This window comes from Athene noctua, chromosome Z (assembly GCF_965140245.1).
Source record: "Athene noctua chromosome Z, bAthNoc1.hap1.1, whole genome shotgun sequence".
Taxonomy (NCBI): domain Eukaryota; kingdom Metazoa; phylum Chordata; class Aves; order Strigiformes; family Strigidae; genus Athene; species Athene noctua.
The window spans coordinates 31,827,801-31,855,516 of record NC_134077.1 but is presented as its reverse complement, the minus strand read 5'-3'; the positions used below and the strand labels follow the sequence as shown (position 1 = coordinate 31,855,516).

Here is a 27,716-nt window from a genome sequence, read left to right as displayed (position 1 = left end):
CTCAGGCACAGCTATAATTGGCTCCATTGACTCTTGATTAAAATTATGTCAGATAAGATTTTCACTCAATATAAAGCATTAAAAGGAACAGATAATATTAAATGTTAGTTGAATAAGGAGCCATGGTATTTCAAACTCTGTATTTGGCTAAAGTGAAACATTTTTGTATGGCAACTATTTTAGTGTGTGTTTTAAAAAATGAGAAAATTCTGCTGAAGAACTATATAAAACCTTATTGCTGGCGTGCACAAAACACCATAATCTTAATTGAAATGTATTATAACTCCCATTTTCTCATGCTAATGTTATATGCTATTGAAAAATAAAAAAAAGAATTTGATCAAAGAATGTAGATTTATGAACATATTTGGCCTAGAGAGTTTGCTCTTTAGGTTTCTGTTCTGAATTATGCACATACTTATTTTGACATCCACTGATTTGTCAATGGATTCCACTGGCAAGTGGAAGCTTCCACATAATGGAAAAACATGTATGTTTTTCAAGGACAGTGTCTAAAAGAAGGTGAGACACTCTTGAGAATCTAAATTAAGATAATTTTGTAATGCTTACTTTGAAGTGTTTCAGACTCAGCAAGTTTCTAGGATGTCTCCAGAATGGTTAATTTTTCTGTAAGTTGGAGAGTCTGTCATATTTTAGCTAAGTCTTCTTGATCATATAACAACATGCCTAGAAATTAAACCCAGAGATAAAGCATTACAGACAGGTTTTTATTTCTTCCATTGTATAAGCATCATCAATTTCATTAACTGAAGCACTTCTGTCTTTGAACGTTAGTACATAAACCAATTAATCAATCTGCCCCAAATATAAATGAAAATGAAGTTTTTAGTTTTCAGAGATGTCTATTTCTTCTGTGTGCAAATAATTTGTTTCAGAAAGGCAGCATTCTCAATAATCTCCCTGGTAAGATTATATTCTTAATAATTGACCCATCTTGCTCCACTCATAGCCTACAGGAACCAAAGTTTAGTGGAAAATTTGGTCCATCATTTTGTAGGTTTTTTCTGCCAGTCAAATCAGGTTTTCAGCAGGGTTGAAGAAATCCCACTGTTTACAAAACCTGCCTTTAAGGTGTTTGCACAAGTTTAGTTTGGTTTTTAGGAAGCAATTCTGCATCTCTAGTTTATACCTCATTTTGTGCTTCAGTGAACAAACTGGAAGAAACAGAGGAAGAATTCATTCCTGAAGTAATCCCATTTACTAAAGCTGACTTATGATAGAGCAAGACATCTAGGAAAAAAAATCATAAAGTTTGTGAAATACATCCATGGAATAAATATTTTTTTATTTTATTTTAATGTGGTCTGACAAGTTCAGTCTCAGATACCACCACAAAAAGCCAAAATCTCCTAGAAAATTATTTGCTTTTGCTGCACCTGGAGGTACGAACAGATATTTTCATTCAGTGTTCAGGTTTGAGAACATTAGCAGGACCTCAGTGACTGAAATATATGTCATGTCTATCTACTTAACTTTGCTTCTTGCCACAACTGATACGAGTTTTATTCTGTTGATATGTCTCCTTGAGCTTTTTAGAGGTTGCTGTCAGTCTGGTAAAAACATACTCAAATAATTAGTCATGCTTACTGTCAAATGCAAATTTTACTTTTGTTTTTGGCTTTAGCATAATTTTAGCACCTGATAATTTGTATCAGTCTCCATAAACAATCAAGAACAATTTCTCTTCCAGAAACTGGCAATGGTCTCTGGCTCTTGTGATCCAACTGATATTGTAAATACAGTCAGCAAACACTATGTTGTTTTAAATTCTTCATCTAAATCTTAAACTCTTAAATTAAATATTTCATAGTTTACATCAATATTTCAACTGTGAAGCTAATAGCAGCTGATAAACTTGGAAGAGAAAACTTGCTAGATGACATATCAAAAGCATATACCTTGGTACTGAAGATTTGGATGAAGTTTGAGTGCCTGAAACTTTGAAAAACTTTGGAAAGCAACATGCTCTGACATTTCATTCAGTCTTTCTTCTTAGATATAAAGTAATACTTAATTTTCTCTTTGCTTTTTATATCATGTGATCTATACCCACATGAATTGTAATATTCATCTTCTTAATACACATGGAGTTAACCTAGAATTTGCATTCTGTTGTTGTTCTGTTGTATTCAGTCAGATGGTATGAAGCATCATTTACACTGTACCCTCTCCTTACTAATGAAAACCACAAAAGTCTTTAAACTGATCACTACAATCAAAGATCGCCAAGATATAAAGATTTACTGCTGAATACATAAAAAAATGACAGACTGAGCTTTATGCAACACAGTTATCAAAATGCTGAATAACTTTGATAACTTTGTTTATTCTCCTAAATACAATGTTGTATTAAATTATGGTTACCTGTCATGTCATAAAATCTATCAACTGTCATTGATCTCCACTTGAACTGTAACAATTTTAAAGTAATGACCATCTTAATGTTTTGCGCTTTCAGAATAAGTAGCTTCAGGATGCATGACTGATAACTGAGGTTTGTACATGTTACCACAAGGCAACGATCAAAAGATTGAAGGGAAAGTAAAATATTTTTTACTTTTAATACACAAAAGTATTTTTTGTATTTAATACAAATTGTAATTTGTATTTAATTTAATACATTATTAATACATTAATACATATTAATTTAATACAAATTGTAATTAAAATTTAATACAAAAAAGTATTTTTTGGCAAGGTACTATATGAGCAATTATGGTATAATAATTACCTGTACTTAAAAGTTGGTTGAGTTTTATTTGTATTTTAAATATTGCAGATTTACATAATCCTTGTAGAGCAGAAGAAAGTGCCATCAGTTTGCCGGGGGTAATACTCTATAACAATCTGGTACATTTGTACTTTGAGCTGAACTTCTGAAAGTGGTTACCACTAAGAGCACCTTTTATAGAAACCAGGGAGGCACTTTGCTGCCTAAAGGTATTTAATCAGGAATCAATAGACCTCATTATCTCTACAAGTAATCCCATACATAGATTGTGGCAACACTTACTCTCTCTTTTACCCTCCTTCATTTTCAACATTTGCATGCCTCCGACTATGGCAGACTGAGTTTTGGAAGATATAATGAATATACACTCATTATGGCCCTGGAGATAAGAAAACAGCATGTCCTTCTTCTGCACAGTAGACTTCAGGTTGAAAGTGTATGGCTAGTTTATGGAAAAATGATGATCAATTAAATACAAGTTCTTTTGTCTCAAGGTTTCTGGTTTACAGAGGGGAATTTAAAGAGGAAGAAATAAAAAGAACTGAAGACAAGAAATTGCCAAAAAACCTTATAAAAATATATTACTTGTAAAAACTTAATTGGTATCTCATCTGATCAACTCAAGCTATAGCAGCCTGACTAACAAAATTCAACAAGTGTATAATTCTACTCAATCTTCTCTAGAGCAGGTGTTTGTTTTTTTTTTTTTTTTAAAAAAAAGAGGAAAAAACAGAAAAATGTTCATTTAGTTTTCCATAAGAAAAGCTAGTTTCTAGTAGAAAAACTCAAAAGTCCATTTTTGAGGGAAATATTTTAGTTTAGAAGCAATTATTTTTCCTGAAAATAAAAAACATTTTTCCTGCAATACAGAAAGTTTTTCTGCAAATCTGTATAGAAAATAGACTGCTCACAAACATTATATTTCTGATTAGAGAAATCATGGGTATGGCTGGGCTAAAGGAAAGAGAATTCCAAAGATTTAAAATCTGGATTCATGTCTGGAACATGAATGTGTTTTATATTTATAGTGTTCAGAGTTAATCAGGTTAGGGAAATATACTGAACTTCTGTAAATCATAGGGGTTTGTATTTCACTCAGTTTTGTGTAACATGAGTTATTTTACCTGTTTAAACTCTTATACTAAGCACTGTTACTTATATAACACAAAAGTAGGTGGAGACAAACCTAAAATCTTTACCTACACATCCCCTCCAAACTGGCTGGCATAAACCAGACCAGAAACTGGGGTTTTGCCTAAGAACATCACTGGCCAGGCCAATATGCTTTGCTGAGAAATACACACTAATAAGCTTTGCTGGAAATGTATTTCTTTAAACACAGGGCTGTACTGACTTATTATCCAGACGGGTACAGGGCCCTGATCTGGGACATCTATAGTCCCTCTTCAACAAATTTGCCCCCTATGTGTGCTCAAGCCATAGTTTCCTAGCCATAGTAACACATTTGCATTGCAGAAAGGCAAAACCCTGGTGCTGCAAATTAAAGTTGAAATATACAGACTTCAACATCTCATAATATAATACATAGTAATAAAATAAAAAATAATGAAATCAATAGAAAATACTTTAAACTCACTGGAATATTTTCCACAAACTTTGTAAATGAAATCAGAGCCCGGGGTGATCAGAGAGTACTTGACTGTGAGTGCCCCGGGACAGCTTGTAGGGCAGGGCTGAGTCTCTGCCACTGCACAAGGTACATTGGATCCCTGCAAGCAATCGACCAGTGCCGGACAGGGGGGAGGGAAGGAGCAGCACTGCAGGGATGTGAGAGCACAGCATGTGAGAAACAGCACACAGGGATTGGTTCCTCCCGGCCGGAGAGAAGGTCATGGTCACAACACAGCCAAAGGCAGAGTGATGAAGAATATGGGAACCCAGACAGAGGTCCTGCACAAACAGGCGGCTGTGCAGGTCTCTGCCTGCCAAGAGTGCCTGAGCCTGGCACTTGAACTGGAGGGAGTCAGAGACACCGTTTGTGCGCGGTGTGGTCAAGTAAACAATCTGCTCAGGCAGGTGGTTGAACTGAGAGAGGAGGTAGAAAGGTTGAGAACGATCAGAGAGTGTGAAAGAGAGATTGAGTGGTGGAGCGAAACTCTGAGGCAAAGGCAGCAGGTAGAGGCTCTGTGAGAAATGCAAGACCCCTCCCCTCCTCTCACCAGGGAGAAGGAGGGCATGTGGGGGACAGGGGGGAATGGAGTCAGGCCCTTTCTCAGAAAGGCAAGTGAAAACCTTCTTGGGCCCCCTCACCTTCCCAATTGTCATTGTACAACAGGTATGAGGCTTTGGAACTAGACGGCCAGCTGAATGAAGATGGAAACGAGGATCCATCCGGTGAGTCACCCACTGCTTGTCCCTCAGCCCCATCACTTGCAACTTCTTCAAGTAAGAAGGAAAGGAGGATAATTGTAGTGGGTGACTCTGTTCTGAGGAGTACGGAGGGGCCCATATGTCGACCAGACCCATACCGTAGGGAGATCTGCTGCCTTCCTGAGGCTCGGGTCAGAGATAATAGAAGGAAGTCACTGCTCTGGTGCAGCCCTCTGATTACTACCCCTTATTGGTTATCCAGGCAGGTAATGATGAGGTGGTAGAGAGAAGTCTGAAGTCACTCAAAAGGACTTCAAGGCACTGGGGTGGCTAGTTGAAGGCTTGAGAGATCAGGTGGTATTTTCATCAATCCCTCAAGGCGAAGAGAAAACCAGTGATAGAGGATAGAAAACACATCTGATTAACATGTGGCTCAGAGACTGGTGCTACCGTCTGAATTTTGGGTTCTTGATCACGGTGAAGTTTATATGGTACCTGATCTGTTGGCGACAAGCGGGACAGGTGGGATGCAGCTGTCCCAGAGGGGGTAAAGAATTCTGGGGCAGGAGTTAGCAGGGTTTATTGACAGGGCTTTAAACTAGATATGAGGGGGACGGGGAGGTAACTGGGCATGTTAGGAACAAGCTCAAGGGAAGTGTGCCAAAACTTGAAGGATGGTGGACTAGTGAAGGCTCTCCCTCTGTCACTTCATTTGAGAGAAGGGAAAGATGTTTAGAAATTGTGGGAGCACCTGAGAAGGGTCTGTAAGGAAATGGGGCCCACACTCACAAAAAGGTGTTGGATTCATGAGCTCATCTCAAGTGCATTTATACTAATGCACACCGTACGAGCAACAACCAGGGGGAGTTTGAAGTCATGATACAACACAAGAACTATGATGTAGTAGCTATCACAGAAATGTGGTGGGATGCCTCACATGACTGGAGTGCTGCAATCGATGGCTACAAGCTCTTCAGGAGGGACAGACAGGGAAGGAGAGGTGGTGGCATGGCCCTGTATGTTAGAGAATGCTATGACAGCTCAGAAATCAACTACAGTGATGACGGGGTTGAGAGTGTTTGGGTTAGGTTAAGGGCCAATAAAGCAGATCTTGCTGTGGGAGTCTGCTGTAGACCCCCCAACCAAAGCGGTGAGGTGGAGGAAGCTTTCCGTAAACAGTTGAGAGAAATCTCGCAGACACTTGCCGTTGTTCTTGTGGGGGACTTGAACCTCCCGGGTATCTGCTGGGAACACAGTACAGCAGAGAGGGAACAGTCCAGGAGGTTCCTGGAGTGTGTGGAGGATAACTGCCTCACACAGCGGGTGAGTGAGCCGACCAGGGAAGGTGCCTCCTGGAGCTGCTTCTGGTGAACAGGGAAGAGCTTGTGGGGGAGGTAAAGGTTGGAGGCTGTCTAGGGTGCAGTGATCATGAGGTGATTGAGTTTGCAATCCTTGGAGAAACAAAGAGAGGAATTAGTAAAACTGCCACCTTAGACTTCCAGAGGGCAAACTTTGACCTGTTCAAAACACTGATTGACAGAATCCCTTGGGAGGCTGCCCTGAAGGAAATGGGAGTCCAGGAAGGCTGGACATACTTCAAGAGAGAAGTCTTAAAGGCACAGAAGCAGGCTGTTCCTGGGTGCCGGAAAATAAGCAGGCAGGGAAGGAGCCCGGCCTGGCTAAACAGGGACCTTTGGCTGGATCTCAGGAACAAAAGGAGAATCTATTGCCTTTGGAAGAGGGAGCAGGTCTCTCATGGAGACTATAAAGATGTAGTGAAATATGCAGGGAGAACATTAGGAGAGCCAAAGCACAGCTGGAGCTCCACCTGGCTACAGCTCTTAAAGATAATAAAAAATGTTTCTATAAATTAATTAACAAAAGAAGCATTAGGGAAAATCTCCCTCCTTTACTGGATGCAGAGGGAAACATGGTAACTAAGGATGAGGAAAAGGCTGAGGTGCTCAACGCCTACTTTGCCTCAGTCTTTAGCAGTGGAACTGGCTGTTCCCTGCACACCCAGCCTCATGAGCTGGAGATGGGGAGGGGAAGCAGAATGAGGTCAGCACAGTTGAAGAGGAGGTGATCAGAGACCTGCTGCACCACTTGGATGCACACAAGTCTGTGGGACCGGATACACCCAAGGGTGCTGAGGGAGTTGGCAGATGTGCTCGCCAAGCCTGAAGTCATGGCTGAATGGGGAGGTCCCATTAGACTGGAGGGTGTCAGAAAGGAGGATTCAGGCAACTATAGACCTGTCAGTCTGACCTCGGTGCCAGGGAAGGTCATGGAGCAGGTCATCTCGGGTGCCATTAAAAGTCATATAATGGACAACTAGGGGATCAGGCCCAGTCAGCATGGGTTTATGAAAGGCAGGTCCTGCCTAACAAACCTTGATCTTCTTCTATGACAAGGTGACCCAACTATTGGACAAGAGAAAAGCTGTGGATATTATCTACCTGGATTTTCAAAAAGCATTCAATGCAGTTCCCCATAGGATTTTCATGACCTGGATGAATGAATGGTGTGCTGGGTCAAGCACTGGCTGGATGGATGGTCCCAGAGAGTGGTGGTCAATGGAGCTAAATCCAGCTGGGGGCTGGTCACAAGTGGTGTTCCTCAGGGCTCAGTGTTGGGACCATTTCTGTTCAACATCTTTATTGATGATCTTGATAAGGACACAGAGTGTATCATCAGTAAGTTCGCAGATGACACCAAGGTAAGCGGGCGTGTCGATCTGCATGAGGACAGGGAGGCTCTACAGAGAGACTTGGATAGATTGGATCCGTGGGCCAACGTTAATGGGATGAGCTTCAACAAGGCCAAGTGCCAGGTCCTGCACTTGGGCCACAACCACCCCCTGCATGGCTACAGGCTTGGGCAGGTGTGGCTGGAGAGCTGTCTGGGAGAGAAGGATCTGGGGGTTCGAACTGACAAGCAGCTGAACATGATCCAGCAGTGTGCCCGGGTGGCCAAGAAAGCCAACGGCATCCTGGCTTGTGTCAGCAATAGCGTGGCCAGCAGAAGTAGGGAGGTGATAGTGCCCCTGTACCCTGCACTGGTGAGGCCACACCTGGAGTATTGTGTCCAGTTTTGGGCACCTCAATACGAGAGAGATATCGAGGTGCTGGAGCGAGTGCAGAGGAGGGCAACAAAGCTGGTGAAGGGCCTGGAGAATAAATCCTATGAGGAGAGATTGAAGGAGCTGGGACTCTTTAATGTGAGGAGGAGAATGCTGAGGGGAGACCTCATCACTCTCTACAGCTACCTCGAAGGACATTATAGAGAGGTTGGTGCTGGTCTCTTCACACAGGTGATTAGTGACAGAACAAGGGGGAATGGCTTTAAACTGCAACAGGAGAGGTTCACACTGGACATTAGGAAAAAAATTTTCACAGCAAGAGTGGTCAGTCAGTGGAATAGGCTGCCCAGGGAGGTGGTGGAGTCACCATCCCTGGATGTGTTTAAGGGTCGTTTAGATGAGATATTGGGGGATATGGTGCAGGGGAGAACTTTGTAGAGTAGGGCTGATGGTTGGACTCGATGATCCCAAGCGTCTTTTCCAACCTGAATGATTCTGTGAAATTAGACCAAACCAGCATTTTGGATTGAATAGTCTTCCACTAAAAAACTTTTTAGCAAGACAAGTTATTACAGTTGCTGAAGTTTTATGTAAGTATCAAAAGCATGTTTAAAAGTGGCATTTAGTTATTTTTGAGCATGGATATGGGCATAGAGAGTACTTGGCAGTGCACAGTGCACAGGACAAGAAGCTCTAAATACTTCCCATTCTCTACAACAGGGAACAAAATTACCTGTTACATCTATCACTAGTACCTGTTACATCTATCACTAGTACCTGTTGCATCTATCACTAGTATGTGTTGAGAAAGTCAATAAAACTAAGAGATTTATTATTACCAAAACTCTCTTAGCACATTGTCAAAAATGACCAAAAATATTCATTACAATCCAGTTTTTGCAACCACTTCTAGAACAGAATTTTCTAGACAGGTTTTTAGTGCAAAAGCAAAAATCAGGCCTTAATTAAGCAGTTATTTAACATACACAATGGCACTTTCACAGTCTTTAGAAGAAATTTTGTTGACAAAGCAAAACACTTTGCTCCTCACTTTTTTTGTGAAGTGCTATAGTCTCAGTTCAGGTATTCTGTTCTTATTTACCTCCATAATCCTAAACAATGAGATCTTTAATGAAAAGGGCAAATATTTCAGGTTTTTTATTCAACATTCAAAGCAAAGATTTTTAAAATGATACCTTCAAAGGACTGATGTGACTTCCAGAAAAGGAAACTCTCAGAATGCTGAGCCATAGTGAAAACTTCGTTGAAGTTTCTGAGTTGTGGAAAATGACAGTGTTAGTGCTAGTTAGGTAATGTTATTCATATTAATGTCTTATGCCTAACTGGGAAGCCCTGCTAGAATGTAACTTTGATAAGAATCAGTACTTCTGAAGTTGCAACATGCCACAGTGGGGTTCAAATCGTCCATCAGCTTTTTCAGTGCTACAGTAACACAATAATGTCAGATACCATACTCTTTCAGTAGTCTATATACACACATACAACTGAAATGCACTTTTTCCTGGGGTATAGCATTCCACAATAAGTAGTCACAGCAAACAAAACATCCACAAGCCTGTAACTGTAGAAGTTTGTCCAGCCAATCTGTGTTTCATTGGATCTTACTGTGTCAGCAGTAACACTACTCATATTTTAGGGGATTCAACAGTAAATATTAAGAAGCTCAGTCATCACCAGGAGGGCACAAAAACATGTGTAAGTATGTTTTCCTGGTATTTTACATCAACTCGGAGTCACGTAAACTGTTCAAGCAGGTGTGAGTTAGTCAAATGCAATGCAAATGTAAGAAACAAATATCATGTAAAGATATTAAGACTGCCCAAAACCTCCCTGTCATGTCTTGTCCAGAAAAGAGATTTTGGATTTATCAGTTTAGAAAGAGAGCCCAGACACAGAGAGAAAACAGAATTATATGCAAAATGGCACAACAGAAATTAAAAATAAAACTAGTAAAATCCTTAACAATACATGGATTTATAGCTGGTTGGTCATATCAGCACAATCAAGCTCTGAGGACCCTTGAAGAAAATCTGTCTTGATTTTCTTTGTAAGTTTTCCAGGGTAATTATTTTTGAAAGTACTTACTGGAAATACCCTCCTGTGAATGTGAACAAAAAAAGGGCTGCAAACCCTCCAGATTTGCTTTTACTGTAAGATCATTAGTTGGAATGTTTACTCTTTTCATAAAGCTAGCAATGTGTTTGCAACAAACAAACTCCGCAATTTTTCTTTTCTTTCAAAGCAACACTCCCCCTCCTTTAAAATTGTGTATGTTGACTGGCTCTACTCCTTTCAGTTTGGTGATGCAAGGAAATTCTATTTTTTCATAAAAATGAACATGTTAGCGCATTTTTCACTGTTCTACTGACCAACTTTGAGCACAAATAAGTAAAATAAAGTTCCTCTTATTACTTATAGTTGAAAGGCTCTACAAGACCTTCTCCTGCAGCATTTAGATGCAGGAGTGTTTCAATTTTCAGATAACGGCAACCTGAAATTATACAGTTTTGTAGTAGAGAAAACAAGTTAGATTGCCCACTTAAATTCTATTCTATTTTCCACCAAGGCCTGGCACAAGAACAACTCACAGCTCCTTTGAGAACACAGCACAACCTTGTCACAAATCTTGGCTGAATGCTCCCTCTGTCCACTCTTCCTCCATGTAGTTGGTTCACAATATATTTCTTCAGTATGTTGACTGAGAATTTCAGCACCCCAAAAAGTTTCTGATTCTTACACAGGACTGCTGTACAAATAATTGTTCATTTAGTTTATGGCCCTACTGCTTGTTACAGGAGAAGACTCACATCCAGAGCATATATTTATCTTGTGGTGCCTCCTGCCCAGGTATATATTTTTGTCCATCTGTCCATCACAAGAGCAGTCAGTGGTACAGGAAAGTGCTTCCATTTGAAGAAAGACCAAAACCATCAGGAAAGTGAGTCTCAGTTTCTCAGCAAAGGCCAATTTTTGTCAAACATCTTTTTCTCCTTTAGCTTTGCTAAATTATTTGGAGAAAAAGACAAGCTTTTTGAACAGCCTTCACCAGCCATACCACCTTCACTTGCATATGTCTAACACTGGGGTAGAATATGTGGAGTTAATGCACAGCCATTTCCAGGGATCTTTTCTGACTGAGGAAGCCTTTAACACCTAGAGACTGCAAAACTCTATACTGTAGATTGCAAAAGCTAGGGCTTGCTGAAACCACCAGAGCAGCTAATTGGAATTGCTGCATTAAGCCATTACAATTACTCAAACAAAAATTTGCTATGGAGTATGTTAGCTCTTCAGAAGATAAATGTCTTGCCACCCTGCTCCATTTATGAAACTTTCTGTATACAGAGTACTCTGTGATAAGGCTTTGCAGGTTTGACTATGTCAGAGAGGAAGGATTTTTTTCACTGGAGTAACAGATCTAAGTTGTACTAAAGCCAAATGGTATTTTTTCCTTAATGCTTTTTTTTTTTTTTTTTTTTCCCCACTGGCATCAGAAAACATTAGACTTTGAGAAAACATAAAACTGATATGATAAAGTGAGAATACTTTCCACTTTTGGAGTTGTTTTGGGGCTTTTTTTGAGGGGGAGGTTAACATCACCTTTTGAGATCGGGGAATTACCGTGAGGAACTAAATAGAATTTTCTGTGTTTCTTCCCATCAGAATTAACTGAAGTGTAGAAACTATAAAAGTAATTTTTCAAATAATTTCCCACAGAGAAAAATAACATAAAATAGATGTAACAGAAAAAAGTTTAAAATTTCTGCCATGATAAAAAATCTTATACTGCATCCAGCCTACTATCAAAAAGTTTCAAGTTCTCTTTTTGCTCAGGAATTACACTGGCCTTGTTAGAAAAAAATATGTAGCATTATCTTACAAACAATAGGGAAGTAAACTTGTTTTATGAAAAACCAATAACGATATCCTTTAATAAGGATACTGTGAGGTACTCTAAAGTCTTAAAATGTGACTGTATAATTGAAAAAACCCAGTATTTTTTCTTTCCATGTAGGAAGGCAGAACAAACAAGGTTGATATTGAAGCATTGAGAGAAGAGCAGTGTTTACTCTGCATGCATGCTGTGCGCAGGAGAAGTCTCCAAGGCTTCCTGAATGACCTGCTCTAGTTCTTACGTTGTGAGGAAAACTGTGAATTTGTGGGAATGTGAAATCGTTACCCTGTGGACACTCTGTCTGGTTCAGGGCAGAGACTTGAAATTGTCTGAACGCGTGACCTAACCAACAGGTCACCAAGAGGATGTCTTTTTTTCTAAGAGAAATACTTACATATATATATGTATGTGCATATGTGTGTGTGTATATATATATGTATCCATATATGTGTATGTATGTGTGCATACATGTATGTATGTATGTGTATGCACATATATATGAGTTTCATCCTGAAGGGGAGTTTTAAGATTTTGTCTTTAAAACCTCGACTAAAGGTAACAAAATTCTTACCTTTCTCCAAGATGAGATAGATTGACCACCTACATACAGACTTGTGTGTGGAAAGCCCCAATCTAGTTAAAACCCCAGGCTGGACCCATGCATCAGCATGTTTAATTCATGGAGTGGCTGTGGAGTATTCACCTCCCTACCACAGCTCCTGCTCTAACTCCTGGCTTGGTAAAATTGTTGTGACCCCTAATCACACCATGCAGAAATGCTGTCAACTTCCAAAATACTATGGTGCTACAGTTCCAGCTGGATCTGAAAAGTTTCAGTGAAAAGCTACTCTCTGAAAATCTCTACTAGCTTCAGGTCTGGGACAGATTCAAGTTTAGCCTGCCAAAGGGTTTGGATGCTGTGTATCCTGCCAGGCCCACCAGGCTGAAACAGCAGAGGCTGTGTCTATGCTAATAAATAAAAGCATACCATGAACCCTGCCATGGCACTTTCAAACTCCTTACTGGGGATGGGGTTTGGCCCACAGTAATTCCTGAACCCTCTTTAGGATTTGTGGGTTTTTTCCTGGCATGGACCAAAACCATGCAGTGCAGCACCTGCTCAGGAAGGGGACCTGATGAACCTTCCTCTCACCCACTCTAGTTTTATAGGATGGGCTTCCACCTGGCTCTCCACTTTACCTTAACAAAGTGGGTAAAGAGGTAAAATTCGCCAGCTCAGGAAAGAATGAGACAGGTGTCAGCATGCAGAGTGCAAAGCAGGCGGCACCAAAACCAAAACAGATTACAGCACAAATAACTTTCCACAGACTTCAGACAGTTTCACTTATCGTTTTAGAGACATGAGCTTTGATCATCCATAATGGATTCTTTCTGACTGCTTGTCAACCTGAAAATTAAAATGGCTGGTTGAGAAAGCACAACAACTGCTGTGGCAAGGAGAGATTAATCATTTGTTCTGACTAATGAAGACATCATCACTAGTGTAAATCAAACCAGTTGGTTATCATTAACCACTGACATTTTCCTTAAAAATCAAAATGTCTTTGTCCACAAAAGCAAAGGCAAGCATACAAATTTCAGTATATTTATTTTACTAACAGCAAAACTAAAATTATTTCCTTTCCTTTGCAAGCACAGGCCTGCACATAGATGAAATCAACAGACTTTGCACGTTCTATGGTAAGATAAACAAAGATACAAAATGAAGAGATAAAACGGACTTGTATTCATGAATGCTAAGTTATTCCAATATTTAAATTAATTACATGGTTAAAGAGTGATTGCCTCTTTTTATCTTCTACTAACTACAAACCAGAAAAGAGATCAAGAAACACAGCTGGGCATTTATTAATTCTATTCTTCCCTCTACAATTAAACTTTAATCAGTTTCAAAGAACATTTGGTTTCTGTCCAATGCAGTTGCCATGCTTAAAGCAGTGATTAAACAAAAAAGATATGAACATTACCTGTAGCAGCATTGTGGGGGAAATTTGGTCTGTGGAAGAGAAATACTTTGAAGCAAAAGAAGCAAATGTTTTTACACAGTGGTTAATATACAAAATTAGTTATAATTGATGCTTCTACAAATAGAGGACTAGTTTTCATTTTTGGAAAGCAACATCTGTGAAGTTTTATTTAAATATTTTACCTAATCTGAGCAGTCTTTAGAAAAATCAAGCACCAGAATTCCTTAACATAAGTCCTTGACTGGGATTCATCATAAATAGCCCTTGGAAGCTTAAAAGCTGATGTAAACCTTGTACAGTCAAAACCAAGGCTTCATCAAAAGTACCAGTTTTTTAAATACAATGTTTATGAAAAGGTCCAAACCCTTTTTTCTCAAAACGAAAGAGTAGCAGCAATGAAAAGCGGCACAGTTTCCTCCTTCCTGCAGACAAAGCGCCGGATGTCAGTGGTTGCACAGATCACTCTTTGCCTTGAGCTGGGCAGCAGGATCTGTCTGCCTTCCCCTGGAGCTGAAATGCAATGCATAAAGGAAGGATCTGTAATCATGCTACTGCAAAACATTAATATCTGCCAGGCCACAAGAAGTTATGTCTGCCTTGGACATCAAATTAGATCAATTGCCCATCTGAGGTGAACACATGGAAGAACATATACAGAGCAATGAACAACAATTAGTCTCCTAAGGGTTTCAGGAAGGAGATTGATCAGTAACACAGAGATTTCATCTCTAACATTATTACAATTTGAAGAACTTTTACCCTTAATGAGATTTAAAAGCCCCAAACAAATAAGAATGCCCACTTAACGAGACAGTTCTCTGTCTGGGCCAGCAGATACAGGGAATGGAGCCTTAAACCTTGGCCAGCTGCCCTTGACTGAGGGTGCTGGGAGCCTTTGTTGCAGGCTGTCCACAATGAGGGAGTGTCAAGCACCCTTTTAGATGGTGCTATGGAGAAGCCTTAATAAGAGGCACCCCCAGAGCACAGATCCAAGGGCAGCAGTTTGGGCAGAAGAGTGCAAAGAAGGGGTCCTCCTCTGAGTTCAGACCAGCCTAAATGTTCTTGGGTATGGTGGTGACGTGCCACAGGGCATATTGCCCAGCAGGTGTTGGAGGACAGAAGATACAACATAGGTTCATTGCCCTCAAGGCTTAGGAAACTGGTCGTGCTTTCAAGAGAACCATCTGGGCCAACTGGCCCTGAACCATGCAAGACCACCATGAGGAAGCAGCGAGTGACAGTAGCGCACGACTCCCTGTGGCAGGGGACAGAGGCACCCACCTGCTGACCTGACCTGTTGTCTAAAGAAGTTTGCTGCTTGCTGGGGGCCCAGGTATGGGATGTTGTTGGGAGACTGCCAAGGCTTGTCTGACCCTCTGACTATACCCCCCTGCTGTCCTTACATGTGGGCATCGGTGATACTGCTGGGGCAACCTGGAGAGTATCAAAGGAGACTACAGAGCTCTGGGAGTGACAGCCAGGGGCATAGGGACCCAGGTGATGTTCTCTTCAGCCCTGCTAGCATAAAAAAAGGTCACTGATAATGCGTGTCAGTGGTTGGTTGTGGAGCTGGTGTCAGCAACAGGATTTTGGTTTCTATGGCATGGGACCCTGTTTGAGGTTCAATATCTGCTTGAGCAGGGGGATTGGGCCAGCTGACCTCCAGAGGTCCCTTCTGACCTCAGCCAGGCTGTGATTTCTGTGAAGCTACAACAGTAAGTACAGCAGATATTTATCTGATCCCAGGTGAAGGATGGTAATTTTCTGCAAATTTTGGCTAAAGCTACTACTGGCAAAATATGAAACCTAGAATACAGTCCTGATACAACATATTGCCGGAGAAGGTTTGTATTTAAATTATAATATAAATGAGAAAAAATTTTAGAACTCAGACTCAACAGCCAGCAATTATGACCAAGGTTGGACAGTTATTCAGACTCTAGTTTCTGGAGGGATACATAACTCTCTGCCAGTCGTGGCTTGTTCTGCGGGACATGGAAGAGCAAATGCTGCTTCTCCCTCCTCTAAAGTACCCCACACCAACCCCTTCTGCTCTGGTTCCTTTCTCCTTTGCTGGAGGAGTTTTATGCCATTCACAGGAGAGCAGCTGAGCAGAAACTGGCAGAAATCTGCTGCCTGCCACCACTGCCCCTCTATACATGAGTGACATAGGTGCACCATGCCTCCTGTCTCACTGGCCTGGGGATGTGCCAGAGTCATTAGGCTACAGTCCGTAAATGATAGTGAAAGCAAAAAAGTTTAGCTGGGATAAATGGCCCTTGCTTCCCCCATGTTTAATGCTGAAGGTAACAAAGAATCAAAATGAAAACAGAGCTGTTAGTTGCCCTCTGTCACTGGTGTGAGTCAGGCACAACTCCTCAGAGGCTGGTAAAATTACATGGCTATAAATCACAGTAGACAAGTAAAGAATATTCTCCCAGTAGAAATAATTGGGGAAGGGAAAGTAATTTCATATCAAAGCAAAAGCAAAAAAGCCCTTACCTCTTTGGATACAGGGCTATCTGATTATTTTGATTCTAGTAAAAATCTGGTGCCAGTTCTATCTTATTTTAGAATAGAATAAAGTCAGTTAAGAATGTTTTGAGTGAGCTGTCAAAAACAGTGAAACACATCAAGATACCAATTTATACTCAGACTGGCAAAATATAAATAATAAATTTTATGTCTAATTACTACACTCAATGCCACAGAAATTAGAAACTTAACTCAGTAGCAAACCATTTGCTTAACTTGGTGCTGCGTATTTTCTATCAGACTGTTGTGGGCTTCTTTTCTTCCCCTACTTTGGTTAAACTATATAGCTCCCTTTGGAATTGTCAGATTAATTTGATTTAGTTTATAGTTAGTATGTGAATGGTTCATAGTCCATAGGGTCTAGCTTTCCCTTTCGTAAATAATTCCTTTTTTTTATGGTGCAGTTAGGATGCTGTGTATTTTTGCAATGCACCTCAGAGGTAAACGTGACAAATGGGACATATTAAAAGTTATGTTACTTTTCTTCTCTGACACATGCAGAACCCGAAGAATCCAGAATCAGGATTATAATGCTGTTTCTGAATACATTCAGTTCAAAGTTTCTACTATGTAGCATACTTTTCATGCTGATGTTTTACTGGGTCATTTCATTTGTTCTTGATGTTCACCTCTGCCTAGGGGCTTCTCAGTATCAGTCTTTTTATCTATGCAAGCATGGATCAATACATGCATTTTGTAAAGAATCTGAAGTTTTTTCTGTGACTATTAACAGGTGTGTAAAAAATGCATACAGATATTTATGATGTATTCAAGTCACTACCAAAACAGAATTTACAGCAAACAATAAGAATGCGAGAGTGATTGTAACTTATAATGACTGTATAAAAGGTGATGAGATGTGGTTTGTTTGGGGGTTTTTTTTAGTGGGAAATTACAACTACACCCAGTCTAATGAATATTTTTATTCTTCTGCCTCTATGAAAAGATGTATAACTGTGATATCCTCAAGGCACATGTAAACCATTGCACCAAACAATTTGTTTTTTACATAAAGTCAGAAAAAAACCCAACAAAAACCCCATCTCCTTTACGTAAAGGAATACACACATACACAAACGAGCTCATTAACGGAACAATGTTGCACATCTATGTGAAAGGCTTTGCACCACCAAGTTTTAAAGAACAAAGTCTGTAGAAGAATATAATTCTAGAGAAAGAGATAATTTGTTGCAGTACACAGGTATCAGTCATACTTTGGTAAAATATGAAAACCATTTCCTTCATTACTCTGTCACAGTGCAAGTGTTAATGTGAGGTCTTTTATTAAAAAATATTCCCATGGCCATATTGAAATTTCTGACTTCTATCCTCTTGCTTAGAAAAGTTACAGTCATAAAACCATGAAACAGAAACAGCATTGTATAAGAAAGGTAACCAATCACACATCATACATATCAAAAATATTTTCTGACAATCTTTTTAATAATTCTGTTGTATTTTCTCCTTAAATGAACAAAGGTCTTGAACAATTTTAAATAACAGATTAAAAAATGTGCTTCAATCCATCTGCATGCTGTTAACAGCATGAAAGCAAGAAGATGAACTACAGACAATGAATACATCATTTGCAATAATATGTTCAGCTTGTATACTGTTAGAAATTATAGGTTTGTGGAAACCATGAAATCACAAGTCAGACCTTAAGCATTAAAGTCACCACTAATACTCAATTATACAGGAAAGTAAGCACAGTCGATATAATTTGCTACACAAATGTGCATTCACCTTATGAAGAATCAGAAATTCACAAGTGTTGATGCTTGTCTACTCTCGTTACAACTTTACTTTCAGCTCACTCTCCAGGTGATCATAAGGGAATGAATGTGCAAAGAAATGCAAGTGTTTTGGGGTCAGATTTGTTTTGGCACATGAGGTAGGAAGCAAATAGCAGTGATGTGTCACCTTCCCTGATCTCTCCCTCCTAGCAAGGGGCCCTTGCCTCATCCAAGGAAGCCCTCCAAGTTTCTGAGAGTTATATAACCTTTATTAGACATCTTGTTTGGTTAAATAGCCCAATTTGTGGAGTACACTTTCTGAAGCTGCAGGCTTTCAGGATGAAATCTACCCCATCCAGCCCTCCCCGCACCCAAAAGTGAAGTAAGAGTGCCTGTAAGGTCCTGTGTCTATCCAAACCCATCAATACCAGAAACAGAATCTGAGGTCCTGGAAACAGCTGTCACACTGGACTTCCCTGTCTGTCTCCAGTCAACATTATTCAGCTGTCCCAGTCACCGTTAGGTTATTTAGAAGGTGAGAATAATGTTGCCTTATGTCAGAATTGGTACTAGGGCATAGAATACTTTTTTATGTGCAGCTTTGTAACTGTGGAAGTGGAGATCCTTGAGCTCTCACCTACACTCTGATGACAGAGAGTGAGCAGGTCCAGCCACATTTAGCAAACACTGTCTTGAAAACTTAACTCAGCAAAGAATAAAAAGCCTCGGGAGAGTCCACTGCTCATCTTAAAAGAGAATATTTCATTACCCAGGCTCTGCTGGCTCCTTATCAATTGTTACTACATGATGAGTCTGATTCTACCCATTGAGCATCCCCTGAAGCTCAATATAAAGAAATGCCCCTATATTGCTATTGTACCCATGCGCTTTCAGAATGCATATCTTCATAATATCTTTTCTTATTTTATCTTTGTCACTGGCTGTTCAAGTATGTATGTACACTGTACAGGCATGTCCTTAACGGTATTACCAGAGGCTTATGAATTCCACAAACAGCTTCCAATTTATTTCATTATACATTTTACATTTTTCTTGCATAAATGCAGAAAGAGAGCTCATGGACAAAAGAATGCCTGAGGACTCAAATGAGGACTTACAGTGACGGGAGGACCTGGAAATGGAAGGCTGGCTAATAGAGTATGCACACTTTCTTAATACACTCATTTAAATACTAAGGATGAAGCCACACTGCCGGGAACTCAGCAAGCAGATTTTTGCTGGGTTTTTTTAATTAAAAAACAAATTATCCATTGGGTTGAAAAGCAAATTGTCAGTCACCACACTGCTGAAAAACGGTGGTTAACATAAATATCTACTGAAAACAAGCATATTTTGGGGATGGGCGGTAAGAAATTTTTTTAAAAGAACTTTCTTGTTTTCTCCATAAAAAAGAAATCTCCTTTGTGTTCATATGGGAACAAACCTCCCATCTGTCAAATCCAGTCATGACAAAAATATAGATTTTTGTACTTTTAAAAATAAGAACCTGAGTTCTACATGCACTGATGTAGACAACTGTGTGCCTTACACCTATGGCTGCCACTGAAGACACTATGAAAATATAGAGGAAAACGTACAGGCAGGAAGTAAAATCATGCTATATGCACACATATTTGCACGGGTGTATGAAAGCTAATCTTTTCCCTCAGTTTCACAGTGCTACATCCTTCTCTCACACATTTTCAATTAAGTTCTCTAGAGCAGCCTCTGCCTTCAGTTGATACCTTTATGTTGGTGAACACATTCTCAGAGCTTAATAAGTAGTCAGGGGTGCTGGGTGGATTTGTGACAGTGAGAGGGCAGCTCAGAAGGGAAGTCTGTGAAAAAGCTGTTCAGACACAGAAAAGTCTGTGGGCTGGGGATGCGTGAAGAGGTTGCATTCTTATATTAGATTTGGGTGAAGCAATACTGAAGAAAACATCAAAGATTTCTTCATGTGCTGAGAAATGCTGAAATGTTGAAATGGAGAATTAATGGCCTAGGAATAGGAGGAAGATAATGATTTTTTTGTATGTCTAAAACTATAAATGTTATGTCAAATTTTCAAGCAAAGTTCAGATTTTGGGGCAGGTTTTATCCATGTTATTGCAGCATGGACCTCAGCAGTGGAAACCCAGACTTCTAGTGAGCTTCCTAGTTGAATGAGAAACATAGATGCAATCCTCTTTCCCTGGTAAACAGAATAATTTTCCCATCTATTTCCATCTTTTCAGTGAGGAAATGGCCCATCTCACCTGTCTTTGGAGGAGACTACACAAAAAGTCTTGCTCCTGGAAAGCAATGGCAACACCAGTGCAACAGAGCTGTGCCATTAGACAAGCTTGTCTCCCAGAAACACAAAGCCAGAGCTTTGATTGTATTGATCCTGAAGGCATCAGTTAGCCTCTACATGTGTCACCGAAATCCGGGATAAAAATAACTTATTGACACCAATTTGATGCAGATAAGCAGACACTTCTTTATGGATGGCCGGACGTGTAGGGGAGTGCTCTCACCAACAACACGTGCCAGGCACCAGAATCACACACCTTATATAGAATTTACTCATACATATTCATTAAGTAATCATACATAAACATACAACTTCCAAGAAATCATTAACATATTCCCCTCCTATTTCCGATTCTGTGCAGTAAAGGTTAGAAATGTCTAGAAACGGGTCTGGGGTGTAATGTGAGTAGGTGGTCCATGAGTCGGTGGTCGCGATCTCCCCCTGCCGGAATTACCTTTTGCTTAAGGACACAGCTTTCTTGGCAGGTACTTGCAAGCTGTTATGGTTAATTCCCTCAGTTCCCATTAATCCTGGACCTCAACAACTACTTGCATTCTTCTAGTCCTATGTATGTATTATAAATCAGTTTATAAACGGTCTTGTGTTTTGTTACCTAGGTTCTAACCATTCCTACTAAATAATTACGACCAATCCCTTCAGCCTTGGTACAGGGCTGTACAGGGGATTTCAGAGTAGCCGTCGGTTGCTAGATTCAAAATACAATAAATGTAAAATAAATTATTTTTACTAAAATATCTCTTAATTCTGTACTTATATTAAAATCAAACACAATTTAATTTCAGTCGATAATAAAATCACTAACACATGCACTAGCCTTTCTAATGGAAAACTAGTGAGAAATATCAGTGAAGCAAAACACATTTTGATTCACCATCACCTTTCAGACAAGGAAGAAAGACTGGAACACAGCAGAAAAATACTTGAAAAATATTAGAACCAGCTGCAAAGATATAAAGGGTTCTTTTTTCATGTTTTTACCTTATTCAGACTTGAACTCTGTCGTTAAGTTTGGCAAGTTTATATAAATAAAATCAGAATGTTTCTTTTTACCCCTCATCCTTAATTTGATCTAAGGCCCTCTTTGTCTACAAAACACAAAAAAAAAGTTCGGAAATCCCTCCCAGTCAGAATGCATCAAGAGGTTGTCCTAGGATGTAATGTGTTGTATTACTTTATTATGATGTAATAATAAATCAACAAAGTATGGTCATAATCACCACCTCTGTGAAATCAGAGATCTCATCACAATCTGTCAGCTATGCTCTCCTCTGCACTTGAACAAACTGGATGTGGTTTGCAATGTAGGCTTTTACAGTTATAGTGTGGGGAGAAAGCAGAACAACCATAGTAAGAAATTCCAGAATGCTTTTGTAGCACTTTAGGAAGCAGGAATATCTGCTATTCACTCCTGATATCATCATCTGACACTGCCTCAAATCCTCTTAGTCTCTAGCCCTCAGAAGATATAAGGAGATGATCACTGTAAAAATACCAAGATTAGATACATGGACAGCTAAACAGATGTTTAAAGAGGGATTTCTGCTATGTTTTGTTTCAGTAGTTTTTCTGGTTGGTTACTGGTCCAGAAAGCAGGATAGGATTGGCACTGTGAGAAGAGTAATTTAGGATGTTAAAGTTGCACAGTTCATTTGAACACAAGCATGATAAATTTCACAAGATTTTTATAGTCAGTATGATGTGCATCCATCAGCTAGGAGTATATCTGCCCAGTTCCTTACTTCTTTTGCGAAAGCATGCCTTTTCCTTGGCTGATTCAAGAGATAGCCTTGGTGCTTATAAACTATGTACAGTAATATAGGCTATTTTTCAGCTTTCCTTCAAACACATTACAGTACCCTAGCCATGCCTGCATCTTAGATTTGCTGTATTCAGCAAGAGTTGCAATGGGAACTTCTGGGGAATGTGATGGTTATTACAGTATTTGAGAAGGAGTCTGTAGGCAGGTAAGAAATTGTCATTTTCCAAGCCAATTCGAGTATTGTTTCATTTCTGAAGGATAAATTTTCCTTTGTCTTTTACCATAAGGGGCTTTGAAGCATATGATAAGGATATGATGTCCTGTGAGTGTCTTGTTTCATTTCAAATTGGATGGTAAACACCCATTTTGCATTTAACACTGCCTGATAAGAAACCTGTAAAATATCTCTGTGTTCTTTCAGAAAAAGAAAAAAAAAAACCCAAACCAATACACACCACCAACAAACAAACAGATCTTTACAGGACATAGAAAATCCTGATGTGTTGTGTGAAGGTTCAAGGACAATGGCCCTTTTTCTAGTACTTTTTTCCCCAGATAGGAACACAAGCCTGGGGTAAATTGTGTTCAGCCCTTAGTGATGTTTGTTTTCAGCTCTGAGTCTTTTTCTACTAGTTTCTCTAAGTGCATGATTGCGGGTGTTGTGTACACTCATTTTAGCTCTCTGTGCATTTAGCTGCAAGCATGAGACTCTTGATCTAGACACATCTCTGTCCCTGCAGCACATTAAGAAGAGCTATAGCCACTGATCTAGCTTTTACCTTTTTTTTCTGTAGTGAGAGTGACAAGAGAGATGACACAAAAGAGGGATAAAAGAGCAAAAGGCAGTAAAGAAAGCCTAATCTGAGGGTGATGTCAAAACAAAAATTCAACGACTGGAAGTGACAAGAGCATTTGCCATCTCACTCCAGCTCCAGCCGTGCCTCGGTGCTGTGACACGTGGGTCCACACTCCCCATGACTTTACATATGTAGAAATACACGTCTGTAAGTATTCGTTGTTCTGTGGGCAACGCACATTTTCTCTGTTTCAGTGAGAGTGTGCATTGGCATCCGAAAAGAGCAAAATCCTTCTCTTTGGCACATAATACCTTGTGTTTCTTCCCATTAGACGTTATTTAAAGTGTTTTCCTTCCACCCATCCACCTAATTCTGCTTCCTTTGTTTTCACTATTATTTTCCTCACTATGGTGGTCAGCACTATGAAGCCTGCAACGACTGTTTTTACCAGTGACTGCTAAACAGAAATATCCCTGGGACCCCTGGAAGAATTTGGGAACACAGAAGTCCACTGGGTGAGACTGAAGTTACAGCTAATCTGGTGACCAGGAGAGATGCTTCAGAGAAATGATAGTGAAAAACACTTAGACAAGATATCCCCATAATATCTTAGGAAGACTGGTTTATATCTTGAAGCCTGGAGTTAAATAAACAGAGAGCCTGGCCTAACTTCAGGAAAGATGAAGTAAGAGATTTTGATCCCAGTGGACTGGAGATTAAATAATAAAATCTCTGTCCCATTTTAACTGATTTATCTTGTCTGTCATCCTCCCTTTTTATCGAGTATTGATTATTTATTTTCCCCAAAATTGTGTTAGAAGCATATTAAGAGTCTTGATATCTGTAACTGAGATTCATGCCCCAGTTTTGTGCCACATGCAGAAGAGCTATGGGTGTAATCTTAAAGTCATTCTTATTTCATCTATTTGCCTTTAAAAATAATCATGTCTTTCTACCAGATTCATCAGAGCTTTGTGTTACAGAAAATGAACACTAAGGCAAAACACCTCCCAGAATGTGAGCAAAACAAGAGAAATTCATCTCTCCTATTATTTAGCCTGATTTTAACTGCTTCAACATTGGCAGCTATTGATTCGTGCAACTGGTTTCTGTATTTCTAGTTTAAATACTCCATCATATTTTCCATTATTGCATCAAGTAGTTTTACCAGGAAACACTGAATATTTGCAGCTATATTACAGACCATGGTTCTATCTGTTTTGCTAAAATTTGTATTTCTTTTGTAAACATATTCATTCCATTTGAGTTTTAATGACAAATTTTTTTAAAATCCTTCAGAAACCAGGATCATATTAGGGATAGGTATAAAAGGAATTGTCCTGTGCTTTTTATCCTTTGCTGGAAGGCACTGCTGATATTCAAAAGACATTCAGTGCCCTTATCTGACCTGGATACTGAAAACTCTGTGCTTTGCCTCCAGATTTTACTTTCTCCACTCTGTGATTTTCTCCATACTCCTACTATCTGTGATATGAAATGCTGTGCACTGATAGATATTGGCAGGTCCTGATTAAAATTCATTTCACATCGCCTGCTATTACTTCAAAGGAACAAAAGTCCTTTTCTCAGTCCTAAGAACTGGAAACCTAAATTTTCTTTGAGGTGCTGAGCATGAAAACTATGTCTTTGTTTGATAAGCAACATCTGATGTTTCCTCTCTTATATCTGGCCAGTACTGAGAATATGCAAAAACTGGATTTTGGTTTTGTAACATCCAGGTGCTGCTGACAGGTAACAAACTGCTATTTGGCAAGCAGTGCTTATCCTTACCAGTTTCCTAAGGCAAAAGGAAAATAAAGATACCACAGCTTGAGGTACTGAATTTGTTTTCAGGCTAGCTCACTATCTTTTGTCTCAAGGGAAGCTGCTTCATTTCAATGCAATTTTTTCTGTCTAACACCATTTACTACCTGGTAGTTAAATTCTGTTCCTCTTTCACTCTGCTTGCCAGTTCCATGTAAACTTCCAATAACTTTCACCTCCTTTCCCTGATTCTGAACAAGTCTAAGCCAATTTTGTATAATAGGCGCATGTCACCTAAATGAAATAGAAGATTAGCAAAAAAGCTGGTCAGCTGAAACTGAACTGAGCCAAATCAATCCAGAGCACTTTGCTTGCATTTGTTTCATTATCTCCAACAGTTTTGATTGATTTCCAAGCACCAAATCACAACTAAATATTTCAACAATGAATACTTATATGTTGATGTCTAAATCTACACCCAAGCTTTTAAATACTAGGATGATGATTTTCAAATGGCAAGAAGCAAGTATAGTCCCACACAGGAAGCAAAACTGCACCATACAAATGGAAATCTCACCATATTTTAGGCTGGTGATTAGTTGCTTAGGCAGGTACATATCTGAAGGGTATATGTGATTCCTTCTGAACCCAATAAAGTTCCTTAAGATCTTTCCTCCAGCTGTCCTAGCTGGAGAAGAGAAAAACTAACTTACCTCCTGTTTGTAGCCACATCTACTGGGTTTATTCACCAGGGACAAATGCAAAATAAGAGTGCAGATCCTCAGGTCTTGTCTCTCCCTTTGACTAGCTCTCTTCTGGTTTCTCTGCACTCTGTAGCCAAGAAAAGAAAGCCCTTTTTAAGAGCGTGTTTTCAGAAGAGTTGTGAGTCCTATATTTTTTGCAGTTTGCCAGGGAAATGTAGCATATTATAATACTAAAATATTGTCCATTGATTGATTTAATGAACATATTTCTTTGGCTAGACTCCAAGCACTCTGCAACTCTTTGAAAATGTGAGCAATAAAACATTGGCTTAATAGTTCAGGCTTGTTTTCAGCAAAAAGTCCTCCACACTGCCAATCTTCCCTGGCACTATACCAATAAAGGCAACTGTTGTTGGCATAATAGCTCACATGGCACAAACAGGCCTTCCACTATAATCCTCCAGTCACTATTTAGATGGTCTGACAAGTCTGCCTGCTGCAGACTCTCAGTGGTAAAAATGGTACTTCCTTTTGTCTGCAGGACCCAGTGAAGTCACAGGTCCCAGAAAGTACCATGTTTCCCATAAAGACCAATTAGCCTCTGCCTGCATCAATCCTTATCCTGTCAGCTTCTAAATTCTAATTGCCAGCTGACACATGATCACTGGCAATATTGTAGGGAGGCAAATAAAGCCAGTCCTAGCTGAACTTAGCAATAAAGAATATTAGGAAATCTGGTACTTGAGCTAGCAGCAGGGTATAAACAGGTCTAATGGTAAATAAGAAACTGAGGGCACGAAGCACAAGGAACCTTGCTATAGGTGAATGAGTTTAGGAAAGACTAAAGTACATCCAGGTTGTCTGGTTCAGAGGTAACTAAGTCATATGTACAAAGCCCGGGTAAGTATAACAGCAGATTTGATGTAGTGAATGAAGACAAACCTGTTCTTTCAAGTACATCCTTTGTACTTGGTCTTCCATGTAACCTTATGTGACACTACAGGAAACCATAAACCAGCTTTGTCTTTGAGTGGTTTGGTCTGAGAAGAACATGTGCTCTATCCATGAGGCTCAGCAGAATGGATAAACAGCTGGATGGGCAAAATCTGGGACTTTAACATAGTTAATGCATACACAAGACTAACAATATCAACATGGAAAGAAGAGGAAGAACGGAAAGCTGAGAGAATCAGTGTGCCAGATACACACCTTTTATTGCTGTGTGTGCGAGCGAGTTGTGTGTTTTGCTGCAATGGAGACTGGGCAGCAGACACTTAACAGCTCTGCCAGACTTAACAGTGTTGTATACAACCTTCCATTAGAAGCAATCGCCCTTATTTTCTACTCACCTACCTGTCCTCTTTCCTTCTTAACAGATGCAGGACACCGTGTGTCCTTGTTCCTCTAACCTACTAATTTCCTCAGTATTTCACTAGATTTGACATCCGGTAATGCATCTTCCTCCTCTCTTTTTGGCTACAGTTTTCTCAGGTGGAGTGAAAGTGCTGACCTCAGTGTGAGCATCCCCTTGCTCACTCATTCTGCCCAAAGCTACCTGAATATAGGAGGCAAACAAAGGAAAATAACAGAGAAATAAGCTTGTCTCTAAGCATGAAGTTGCTTTCCATCCCTTGGGACACATCAGTATCTTTCAGAAACATATATATATTATTTATATATATTAAAATATATTTTAATATATATTATATATAATATCAATATATGATGAAATAATTGTACTTTTTTCAGGGAAAATTGAAATTATACTTCATGTCCACAAAGATCTCATTTAGTCCAAAGCAACCACTAGCACAGTGATGAGGGTCCTCATTTGAGAGCCAGGCAATCTTGCCATTACTTTGTCCCCAGTCTGAGTATACCACAGACACATAAAGTATCCGGACACTGACTTAAACATGCAGTGGGATGAAAACTTTTTTCCTTCCCACAGGTTGATCACAAAATCAAGTTCTTTCCCAGCCAGACATTTACTCAAACTGTTACGAAAGGAAATATATTTTGCTAAAATAGCCTTCTA

General features: G+C 39.6%; 1 long non-coding RNA gene across 1 annotated transcript in view; it reads right to left on the bottom strand.

Moving 5' to 3' along the window:
* Positions 1-13,776: 13,776 nt before the first annotated feature.
* LOC141973820 (uncharacterized) overlaps positions 13,777-27,716 on the bottom strand; it is a 55,718-nt gene continuing 41,778 nt past the window's right edge. The window contains exons 2-3 of the long non-coding RNA XR_012635601.1: positions 25,688-25,805; positions 13,777-14,579 (exon numbers count right to left, since the gene is read on the bottom strand). This is a non-coding gene — a long non-coding RNA (uncharacterized LOC141973820). The remainder of the gene's footprint in view (positions 14,580-25,687; positions 25,806-27,716) is intronic.